Source organism: Tyto alba, unplaced genomic scaffold, assembly GCF_018691265.1.
Source record: "Tyto alba isolate M040663 unplaced genomic scaffold, T.alba_DEE_v4.0 Super-Scaffold_40, whole genome shotgun sequence".
Classification (NCBI taxonomy): domain Eukaryota; kingdom Metazoa; phylum Chordata; class Aves; order Strigiformes; family Tytonidae; genus Tyto; species Tyto alba.
The window spans coordinates 10,394,206-10,406,699 of NW_024881316.1; the positions used below are offsets into that span (position 1 = coordinate 10,394,206).

The following is a 12,494-nucleotide window of genomic DNA, read 5'->3' on the forward strand; positions in this document are numbered from 1 at the left end:
TCTGTTGCAGTGCAGAGGGGTGTAGACAGGAGCTCACTTTCAATGTGCCCTCATTCCCCTGGTTTGGGACAGGAATCCTTAAACTTCCAGAGAGCTTAACTCTCTTTTGGTCTAACCTGTATTTGTGTGGCTCCCTTTCATTTTCTCCTTCCCCCACAGGTTTCCCAGACTTTAATTAGCCAAGGACAGGTTAACTACCTCCACTGCTAACAGTAGCTCAGCCTGTGTTAGCCAAAGGAAAAAGAATAGTTTATAGTTACTGACTGCTGATATAAATATACAAAACTCTGCCCTGGAAGGACTGAGTGCAGTCAGCAATTAGAGACAGCTGACTGTTCCCTCACGACTATAAAATGCCTCACAGCCTCCCTCAAACCATCCCAAGGACACCTTTGGGAGGGATCACAGCTTGCAACTGGGAAACACTCATCTTCGCTGTCAGCGAGAAATGACGTCCCCCCCGCCGTGCTGTGCGACATCACGCCCCACTGACCCCAGAAACAATTCCGATTTCGCACGCGTCACGCAAACTTGTGAGCATGTTCTTCTTCCTGGGCTCCACTGATCCGTCCAACGAGCCATCGGAGCTCAAGAGAGATTTCTGACATAATTCCAGAAAACGTATCCACAGATCACTTTGAGCTGCAGGATCCAGAACCTGCCCAGTTTGGGAGAAGCGCAGCTTCGCCTGTGGTTTTCACACTTTGGTATTTAATTGTTTCAGTACAGGAAAAACACCTTCAAGACAGCCAGTGTGTATACAGATGATTTCTCTTTTTCTCTCTCTTGAAATAGCACTGCACTGCCCCTTTCCAGGTACCAGTATTACAGGCATTGCAGAGTCTAAGGGTAATTGCTACAGGATCTAGATGATGCTGGATATTGATAGTTGAATACAATGTCTTTCACCCTTATGTTATCCCTTTGAATCCATCTCAAAACAGCAATAACTAAAAGCTATTACTGCTTAATGGCTTTGCTACCCCCCTAAATTGACTTGTTTGTCTCAGTTTAGCTGACAGTACAAACCCCTCCCCATCATAATCCCACCACCACTCAGAGCACTGACATTTTTGCTAACAGCTTCAGCTGGGAGACCGTCACCAGAACAGCAGAAAGATTGCATTTCCATCCTCTTTACCAGGAGGACGCTCCCAGCCACAAGGAGAAAATGCAGAGGTGGTTGTGGCACATGAATTCCCTGTCTTCTAAATACTGGGGGTGAGTCCTTTTAATGAACATCACTCCAGTGCTATAAGATCATATCCACCAGCACACCTCTGCATCAAAAAAGTGCTGTAGCCCTGTCTAATTGAATGGTTAACAGGGTATTGTGACCCTCTGTGTCACCAAAGGGGTATCTAAGGTCCTTCAACCCTGCAGGATCACTGTTTTATACTAAACATTTTTGATCATAAGGTCATGTATATTAAAACCACGCTGGTTAATCTGCAGTAGTAGAAGATACTTGCGGAACTTAATTCGCACTTCTACGGTAATTTATATTAATGAAACATAAACCAAAACACTTTATGAGGATTAATTCTTATAATACCCTTTGAGGTTAGTATCATGCCCAAGAATACTGCACGCATTTAAGAAAAGGGCCCTTTAAAACACAGGAAAATCCCTGGTTTCTCCAAGGTTAATAGAAAATGTTACTTATGTCAAAGCCAAGAAGTAACTCCAGATAATTGACTTTTGATTTCTAAGTATACCCATTAGACAATACTATCTCCAGGTAAAAGATTCAGGTTAGCTTTTCTTTACCATCCTCTTGCTTCCTAGGTGTGAACATGTTTGTAGTATATTCAGAGAAACAAGACAAAAACTTTCTAGGTCTCAAAAGCAGCACAAGAATGGAGATCAGAGAAGTGGTGCTGCACCCTGTGCTGCTGGATCGGTCTCACCCACACTCTCAGTGTGACAGACACAGTTTGGACAACCTGGCAACACATCAAAGATGGAAGTAAGAAGAAAAATTCCCCTCATTTCCTTCACCAGTACTGTACATACGGTACCCTGCACCTCCTGCACAGCGATGTGCCCAGGATAGTACAAACCGCATTAAAAAAGCCAAGAAATGCAGATGGCCTACGCTTAATAATTTGACCTGCGAAAAGCAAGCCAAGTTTCCATCTCACCTCCCCGAGTATGTGCTTTCCAGTGACACGCTACCGAAGCAAGCTGGACCCCCTGAGCCCAGCCACCCTGGGCCTCCCGTCGCATCCCAAAGCAGCACCTCTGTAACCCCGGAGTGCTCCCCACTGCTTCCCTGTGTGACCTGCACACAGTGCAAGGCAAGCCTTACAAAAGGGATCTTTCTCCAGGAGCTTTTTAGGCAGTGGGGTGGTTTGTTTCTGTGCCAGCCCTTGCCCGTGCAGCGACGGTTTCCAGATGAACTGTACCTTCACTTGTTTGTCCCCATCCTTACACCTAACCCGGCTGCCTCTGCTTTGGGTGGAGTCCTGCACAATACACTGACAACTGTGTGCATCTTGAAACACGTGTGGTCAAACCCTGCGTGGTTTTCTTACCCCTTAATTTTTTTTTTTTTTTAAAAAGCAGTAATGTCATTGCCATTGAGAGATTTCCATATTCACTGCAAAAATTTCAATGGAAACATCTTCCTGACAGGATGACATTTCTGAGAAGCTTCACAGAAACAGTAAACGTCCATTACACTTTAGCCACTCCACCAGAGACATCCACTAATACCTCAACTCACTTGCAACAGTGCAAAGTTTAGTGCTGCCAGGGAAAAGTCTGGTTAACAGGTATGTACCTACGCAAGGTAAAGGTTGGAAATCGTACTCCCTACTTCGATTTTTCTCCCTGTCTCTCACTGCCTTCCCATTACTGCACAACATTCTCCTCGGAGATCACGAGCCTCCTCAGCCTGCCATGCCCTGCCACGCTGGAGTGATGGGCTGCGATGGCACCGCTGTTACCACGTAATTTGCCTTCTTGCCTCTCCCACCACTTGGATCTTGTATAAAAGCACAGCAAGGAGTTGATTCAGCTGTTGGTCTGTTATGAATGTCTCTGGTGTTGTCCAAGTCTCCAGTGGTTGTCTGTCCCCTTTCCTGGAGGCTGGTCACGACACGAGCCTGGCTCCTGCTCCGGGCTGCTTTTCAGACGGGCGCTCGCACAACAGGTCACATTCCCCACGCCGGCTGCTTTACATCTCCTCAGCTGGGATTATTTGCAACTCAGAAAAGTGCATCCGATTAGCATAGGACGCCCAGACAACTTGAAAAACCAACTTTCCTTTTCTCCTAGGCTGGTAGGAAAAGGCAATGGGTGACCAGTGGGAGCCGGGGAGGGGTACAACCTTCTCACTCCCCTCTCGACAGGCCCTTCCCCACGCGCAGCGGCATCGCTCCCCGCCAGCTTTAACTCTCTACACGCCTCAGGCACACACAGCATCTCTCATTGAACACGCCTGCACCCACAGAAGGAGGACTAAGGTACCAGATGCCCAGGGGCTACAGTTAAAAGCTTGACTGCCCCTTTCACACCCAGATGGTGCAAAATGAGCCCGACAACATGATTACAAGCCCTGCATCGCGTCCCTGCTGCCAGCACCTGCTGCCCAGAATTAAATCCCTCATTATCACTCCGCAAGTCCAGGAGCTTGGGGGAAGCACAGAGCACAGGAATATTCCAATCTTTTGCCTTCAAAACAACAAAAAAATTTTGCTTTAACATATTTTTAAAAAAGAAACAGCCGTCTCTGTGCTTCTTTGTTTAAAATAAGATTACTTACCTGGGGCAGGCTGGGAAAGCAATACCTACTTCCCAAGCCTTTCCAGGGAAGCTGGTCAGGCGTGATGCCCACAGGTTTAGTTGCTCCACCACGGGGCAATCCCTTCCAAGGATAACCTGCTCACCCCATCGGTGGAGCATGGAAAAGGACAGGTTGGCTGTGAATTAGTAGCCCCAACCAGCAGCAGCGAGGCACCATCCGCAGGAGCTGAGGACCAGCTGCATCCCCACGGATGATGCCTGTCATGATGCCCCACAGATGCTCTAGGAGCTGTTTGGCCAGGATGGCACAGCACGGCACGGGTGGGCAGCCGGCTGCTTGGTGGCAGGGTCATAAAGCTTGCAGCTCTGGCCTGCATCCCATGTAACTGGCAGACCGAGCAAAAACCGCTCTACATACCTTCCGTCTCCCCAGCTCCCCCCTCTCCTGCTGCCAGGCTGTTTCAGTAGCTGTATCGCCTACATGGCAGCAACAAAAAAGTACAGGAATGATTTTTGAAAGCCCAAGGGAAGTCCAGGACACATCAAACATCACAGATACTGTAAGGCTAGGCGATAGCCTCTCCTAAATTCACAGAAAGGATTAAAAAAATCAGCTTCCTCTCTGAAGGAAGAGAAGAAAGCTGAAAACTGTGAAAGATTTAAGAACTATGAGCTAATCAACTTTATAGTCTCCTGCACTAAATGGAAAAGATGCAACGCCAGAGCACAGGTCACTCTCAGTACAATCACCAAGTTAAATTAGTATCTGAATAAAAGAATGCTTACATAGGTAGCAAGAAGTATCCATGTGTACCAAGGTACAAGATGGAAGGGAAAAACAAAGGGACCCTATTTTTCTGCAAGGGACCCCAAATGCTCTTTTCTAGTTTATCACCAGAAATGATGCTGAATAATGCAAGAAAAACTCTCAGCGCCTGGTAGCTTCATTTTATGCGACATAAATAATGGAATAAAATTATTCTAAATTATTTTAAAATAGCCTAGTGTTAAGATATGGAGTTGGACTGTTTTGTTATGGGAGGATATATAATGGCTACTATTTTATAATAATAAAAAGGTCTAAGAAAACTTCCTATGTCTAAACACTGCCCATCTCTGCTCAGCTCTGAGTAAAATGGGTTTCTTTGCATATTAGTACATAACAGTATATCAAATCTATAAAATGCTCTTGTCCGGCATCTTTGCGAAGCAGCTTGCCATATTTAAAATATGACATAAACACATAGATTGTACTCACTTTAGAATAACAGCATTTTTCAGCAGAGTGGATTACTGCATTAGAAAGAGTGAGTTTCCTGGAACTCATTTTATCATTTACTGCAGAATGCAGATATATCTGTCATTTCTCTCAACTGACTTTAAGAGGGTTTTTCCAAGACATACGGCACTACTTTCCTTTAAGTGATTTTTCTCCAGTTTCATCACGGATCCAATATAAACCACTCAGGAAAAACATATGTATTTTGCTAAAGGGAGGACTCTGCCTCTCACCCCTTCCTGCCTCAAAAGACAGATAAAAAACAAAGCTGTCATTATGAAAACCACACCAGCAGCAGCTATATCTGGAAAACAGCAAAGCGCCACCAAGTCAAGAACAATATGCTTTTGATTCATACTTTTCTTTACAACGTCAATACTATTTTTGGAGATAGATTTTATACCGATCGGCATTTTGAACTGAACACCTACATTAAAGTCTGGCAGCTTATATGTTGGTCTCTGCTTTGTTTCCTACTGTTTTCATTTGCATATTTTATCATACCAAGTAAAATTATTCCATTTTCATATGGACAGTTGCGTGATTCATCATCCTAAGTGTCAGCACAGTCCAGGACATCTAAAAATGTTTTCTGGGCTGCCTTTTTTTTTTTTTTTTTTTTTTTTTCTCTTCTTCTTCTTCATTTGTTGCTATTAATTACTTCAACAATGACTATTTAGCAGCCTCCCAGGGAGCATCTTCATGACAGCTGCTGGTCACGCTTCCCGCCATGGCCAGATCGGACTGACGGATGTCACTGCTCCCCCCCGGCCGGCGCGGCTCTGTTGCCTGACCGCCGCCGCCGGCTTCACCAGGTGTAAATCCTCAGCGGCCTGGACATGACTCCTCACCACCAAAACCAAGCTTCAAACCTGCACCTGCCGAGCAGAACGCTTTTGGAGAGAGGCATGGGCGCATGGAGACCAACGGTGAAGATCAAAGGCAGTTTCAAGTCGTCGGTTAGGCATCACTAATCTCCACACACGAAGACAACTGTTTTTCTTCCCCTCCTACTCATCTCTTTGCCATGTAGCCCTGGCCCCCCCTTATTCATTATGCAGGTTACATACATACCACTTCCCATATGTTTTTTTTTCCTTTGGCTTATCTCATTGAAGTTTCACAACTCTCACTACTCTCCTTGACCCTCTTTCAACACCTGCATGCACACACATGTCAAAACAATTCCGTACAAGTGAGCTCAGCTCTCAGCAAGCCCCCATCAGTTGAGCACTATTTACATAACACAACAATATCTATTGTTTGATAGGGGACAGTGCCTGTGTGCAAACACACATGCATGAGATGTCTCGCTCCCATTTGCATAAAACCAGTTAGGATGTCTTTCCAGCTCACTGCTGTTTAACAGAAGTGCTGGAGCCCAACTTTGGGAACAAAGCAGGCATGCAGTTGTCCTTGTGGGAGAGTGGGGTTTTATGGGATACTTTGGCACAGTGGGGCTTCTGGATAGGACAACTGTCCCTCACCACCATCCTCTGTGTGGGAGCCACCTGACATTCAGTTAAAAGGCCACACAGAACCCACCCAAGCTGATGGCAGAACCACACTGGAAGAAAAAATCCTTTCCATAATGAACTCCCTTTCCTCCTTTGCTGCTCTTCCCTCCTTTCTTACCCCCAAGGGTACGTCTTCCACTTCCAGGAAAGGCCTTCCAACCTCCCTGCTACACCTCCACACGAGAAAGATGGTTTTAGAGACACCACTTTTCAAACTACCTATAGCATGGGCAATATCTGCCATTCAGTTTGGGGACCTTGCTACCCCTGTGTTGGAGGTCTCTTCCTCCTCATGTTTCCTCTGAACCCTCCTCTCTGCCAGCACAAGCAATCCCACACTGTCCCAGACAACACATAATGGCAACTCAGGTAAATATTGCAAAAGATACACTGAAATATTTCAAGAAAAAAATTAATTCTTCTGTTTATAAATTATTTTTTCAAGGCCAGAAAACACCACTACAATAATCTAATGCCAGCTGGCACCAAGCCACAAACTTCTATTTGAGCTAGATCATATCTTTTACAAACATGAGTAAAGATGCGTGGCTAGGCAGCAATCAGAAAATGCTCTGACTGACAGAGCAGGGAAGAAGAAAATACATATACCAGCTGACAAAAGAACATTAGAGATGCTCCTCCTCTTCAAGAAAAACATGACTTAGGAGCTGCCAGCAGCAATGACACAGTCCCTCCTGCACCATCACAGCTGATGTCCTGGTAGAGCACTGGGAGCTGTGGTGAGGTAGCTGGACCAGGGGCTCCCAGTTCAGCACTGAATTACAGAGACACTGTGAGCACCCAAGATGTTATGGTATTAGCACAGTATTCCTCAATATTGCTAGGCACCTGGCAGGAGTGCAAAAGTCTGGTAGGCGGCGTGTCAATTAAAGGCTTAACAAGGCTCAAGCTGAAGTCAGTGGAAGAAATCCTAGGGATGGAGTGGCCAGGGTGGGAGAGATGTATTCAAACAAGCATGAGTGGAAATGCTGAATATGTCCACTGTAAACCCATGGAGCAGCGTGTGCCCTGGTTATGGTGCATACTATTACTGTCAAGAGACGGTAATTTTTCCAGTTGTGTCCCATCACGAGGTACTGCAATAGCAAGAGGAAGCATAAATATCCGGGGACCTGGCACACCCTGGAAAACAGGCAAGTGAGAGAAAACGAGCACAGATGGGAATCAAATGCAGAGGTCACATTCTGCTGCATGGGGCATGGTATTGCCCCACCCATCAGCACAGCTGGGATGGTAATTCTCACCTCCTAAACCCACCTGCTGATCCCCCAAGAGCCACTGTCGAGAAGCTGGCTGTAACACCCTGGGGGGAAAAAAAAAAAAAAAAAAAAAAAAAAAAAATCAATGGGCTAAAACTAGCTGCACCTGATTCACACAGGAAACCACTCAGGGAAGGTCCCAAACCTGCTGAACCTACCAGAGGGCTCTTTCTGGCCTCAGCAGACTTTGGAAGAGCTCTGAAAATGGTCTCTAAATACTAGGAAGCAACTTAAAAGCATCTCTGAGATGATCCTAGTAAGAAGAGAATCCAACCTTTAGTGACTACAAAGCCTGCTGGAAAAGTGTGGGTTTAGGGACTTTATCCTATCAGCAAGTTTGGGTCAAAGGTAGCAAAGACTCCCTGATGCTGTGCACGAAGCCTCCGTGCTGCACACTTCTTGTGGTGCTTGGTATTTCTGGCTACACAGCAGCAGGTGAAGGGGACAAAGCTTTTCTCTTCAGACAACAGGTTCAATTCTCTGCCAGGTTAGGTCAGCTACCAAAACTGCTGTTTCATAGCTGTGCAGGATCCTACACGACACTCAAAGGTGGTCTTTACTCCAGTTCTTGTGCAAAGGTGTTCATAAATAACGAAAAAAAAAATGCAACACAAAGGATACATTTGTCAGCAGTGTCAGCAAATAGACTGGACTTCCGTGTCATTTCTTACATGTGGAAGCATATAATGATACAGAAACAAGGGCAATAAACAGAGATTTCAGTACTGCCAGTGTTGTACTCCAAACAATTACTACACTTCCTTCTTTTCCCCACAAACCAAGCTATTTTATCAAAATTATTCCTAATTTTTTTCTAATATATTAACAAATATAACGAGGCATGGAAGATCACTGCCCATGGATGAGGATCCCTGTCCCCCTTACTTCTTTCATTTCCTTCACTGCTTTCTGTTTTAGATAAAACACACTGAAGTATTTTGCCCCTTCCTGCTACATCGCTTTTTCCAGCTCTCTGTTTGTTCATCCTCTGCTGTATTTCTTTTGAGGCTTGGTACTCAAAACCAGAGTATTTGCAGAGGACTCTTGACGTGAGTAGCCCTAAAGGTGACCTGCTTGCAAGGGGAGAAATAGTGAGCAGAAGATAATGTTTGCTGAAATAACAACAGAAAATGCCTCTGTGAGCCCAGGCACTGCTGGCCTGGGAATCAGCAGCATCCTCGAGAAGCACAGCTCGCATCTTTGAAATGCAGCTGGAAATGTAGAAACCAGAGGGATCCTGAGATACCATTGATAAGCAGAAAACCAAGGGACTACAACAGCAACTTATTGTCTGAAAAGGTAAAAAAATAGTCTGGAAAAAGGAGAAAGCATCCTGATAAGGTAAGCATCAGTAATGGCCATTGGCTGTTCTAACTGCAAGAACAGGAAAGCAGTCTGGAAAATAAAAATTAGTCTGACAGAAAAGAAATCATCATCATCTATAGGTTCTCCCAGGTGAAAAACAGAAATTAACAGCACTATTGGCTGCTTGAAGAGGTGGTATCCTACACCCTCTTATGTATCTGTGCTATAAAAAGAACTTAATTTTTACCCCAAAATCCAGAGGGAGCTTCTCCCTCTGAGAACTTCCTGTGCTGCATATAGTTTTGCTTCATAGAATCACAGAATGATTTGGAATGGACCTTAAAGATCATTTAGTTCCAATCCCCCTGCCATGGGCAGGGACACCTTCCACTACACCAGGTTGCTCCCAGCCCCGTCCAGCCTGGCCTTGAACCCTTCCAGGGAGGGGGCAGCCACAGCTTCTCCGGGCAACCTGTGCCACTGCCTCACCATCCTCACAGGAAAGAATTTATTCCTTAAATTTTATCTAAATTTACCCTCTTTCAGTTTAAAACCGTTATTCCTCATCCTATCACTATCCTCCTTGATAAAAAGTCCCTCCCCAACTTTGCTGTGGCCCCCCTTTAAGCCCTGGCAGGCCGCTATAAGGTCTCCCCGGAGCCTTCTCTTCTCCAGGCTGAACCACCCCAACTCTCTCAGCCCGGCCTCACAGTGAAGGGGCTCCAGCCACTCCCCCGATCATCTTCATGGCCTCCTCTAGACTCACTTGAGCAGGCCCATGTCATTCTTATGTTGGAGGCCCCAGAGCTGGACCCAGCACTGCAGGTGGGGTCTCACAAGAGCGGAGCAGAGGGGGAGAATCCCCTCCCTCGACCTGCTGGCCTCACTGCTCTTGATGCAGCCCAGGACACGGTTGGCTTTCTGGGCTGCAAGCGCACACTGCTGGCTCACAGTCAGTTTTCCTTCCACTCATATCCCCAAGACCTTCTTCGCAGAGCTGCTCTCAATCCACTCCTCACCCAGCCTGTATTTGTGCTTGGGACTGCCTGAACCCACGTGCAGGACTTTGCACTTGGCCTTGTTGAACTTCATGAGGTTTACGCAGGCCCACCTCTCAAGGTCCCTCGGGATGGCATCCCTTCCCCTCGGTGTGTCGGTCACACCACACAGCTTGGTGTCATTGGCAAACTTGCCGAAGGCACACTCAATCCCACTGTCCACATCACAGACAAAGATGTTAAACAGTGCTGGTCCCAGTAACAAGCCCTGAGGAATGCCACTCATCACTGCTCTCCACTCGGACACCAAGCCACTGACCACGAGTCTTTGAGTGAGACCATCCAGCCAATTCTTTATCCACCAAGTGGTCCATCCATCAAATCCATGTCTCTGAGTTAGAGACAAGAATGTCATGCAGGACAAAAAGCTTTGCACAAGTCCAGTTAGATAACATAAGTTGCTCTTCCTTTGTCCTCAGCACTGTAACCCTGGCATAGAAGGCCACCAGATTTGTCAGGCACAATTTGCCCGTAGTGAAACCATGTTGTCTGTCACCAACCACCTCCTTATTTTCCACGTTCCCTAGCATAGTTTCCAGGAGGATCCACTCCATGGTCTTGCCAGGCACAGAGATGAGACTGCCTGGCCTGTAGTTCCCTCCGTCTTCCTTTTTACCCCCTTTAAAAATGGGAGTTATGTTTCCCCTTTTCCAGTCAGTGGAAACTTCACTGGACTGACATGACTTCTCAGATATGATGGATAATGGCTTAACCACTTCATCTGCCAGTTCCCTCAGGACCTGTGGATGCATCTCATCAGGTCCCATGGACTTATGCACCTTCAGGTTCCTTAGATGGTTCCTTTTCCTAAACAGGTTGAGCTCCTTGCATGAACTTTCTACAAGATCTCCTAGGCAAGTTCTTGGACCCTCACCAGGGATGCCTGGCTGACTCCCAACTCTGTGACAAGGAGCATCTTTGAAGTGAGACTCTGCCTGTTACTTTAATGGTCCCCTCCTGGGCCCACTTCTGGGGTCAGTTCAGCTGTCCTCCCACTTCTGGGATGGTTTGGCCCCCTTCTGGGACTGGTTTGATGCACTTGGTATCGGTAATATGATGAACGTACATATATATGCATAAAAGTAATCTACTGTAAGTATATCTGCTGTTATACTATCAGTAAGTTTACTAGGGATAAGTCTGTAGTAACCTGTAATATTATATATATACTTGCTGCTGCTATTATTGATTGCTGCCGATAATTTGAAATAGCTTAAGAGATATGTATATATATTTGCTGTATTGATCACGGGTATGCTTGCTAGTGATGCTTTTTGTGTTATTTTTGGTAACTTTGGTAACAGAGAAGTTTAGAGGATGAAGCCTCCATGTCCTTGTGTATTACAGAATCCCACAAACCCTCAGTCGCAATCTCCTTACTCTTGCAGGACAGGTAACCCTTCAGATCATGACAACTCCCCCGTTAGTAAATCCTTCTGGTCTCCTCCACTTCTGCACCCCAGAGCCCTGGAGCCAGGCTTGCCTTTCCTTGCAACTGCATCAGACAGATCAAATTCACTTCTCAGCCCACTCCAAACTCTCAGATCTGTTCCTGCAGCCTAATCAGTCATTCCCTGCCTTGTAGGAAGCAGAGATCCATTATTATAGCTGAGCAGGTACAGTGCTCAGCATTCACCTCTGCAGAGTTTAACCCTCTTGATTTTGGAACCCAGTGGAGCCAAATCCCTATGGATTTCCTCTCCTTCTGAAGTTCCTGCATCTCCTTCTCACTCCATCCTCCTGCAGGGCTTACGGGTCCTTTCTGTTCCGACGCCCCATTTGTTAACTAAGGGTAAATGCTGTTTCTATTTTTCAAAAACAGGGGGCAACAAGAAAAACACATTGAAGTGAGGAGCCCAGTGCGCCTATTTTAACGCCCATTTCTGTGTAATTACAAAAGCAGAAGGGACAGAAGCAGTAATAAGTTGCAAAGCCAAAACTCACAAACATTTCAAGCAGACACAGAGAGAATATCTACTTGGAAACCCGGTTTTATTGTGTTAAAAGTGTTACGTCCTATCTTAAAACATGATGTAGCCCTCTCAGGACTAAAGTAATTACTTTAATTAGTAGCTCCCCACAACTGCTTAATCAATACAAAATACCTAGATAACTTAAGTCAAATCCTTGTGAAAAAGAAGTCTGGATGATTAAAATAACTTAGGAAGAAAAAATTAAATACTGCAGTTTGGGAAGGTTTATATGCATCATAACAGATTGTGGTTTTTTCTGCTTTACTGAATGATGCAGTTAACCCTACAATCTTTTAATGTTGATGGTATGGCTGATCTTGTTTCCATGTCAG

The 12,494-nt window shown here is 45.6% G+C and overlaps 1 protein-coding gene across 12 annotated transcripts in view; it reads right to left on the reverse strand.

The window, feature by feature from the left end:
* The window catches only part of ANKRD6 (ankyrin repeat domain 6), a 111,401-nt gene that overhangs the window by 35,749 nt on the left and 63,158 nt on the right, over nucleotides 1–12,494 (reverse strand). The gene's annotated exons all lie outside the window — the stretch shown is intronic.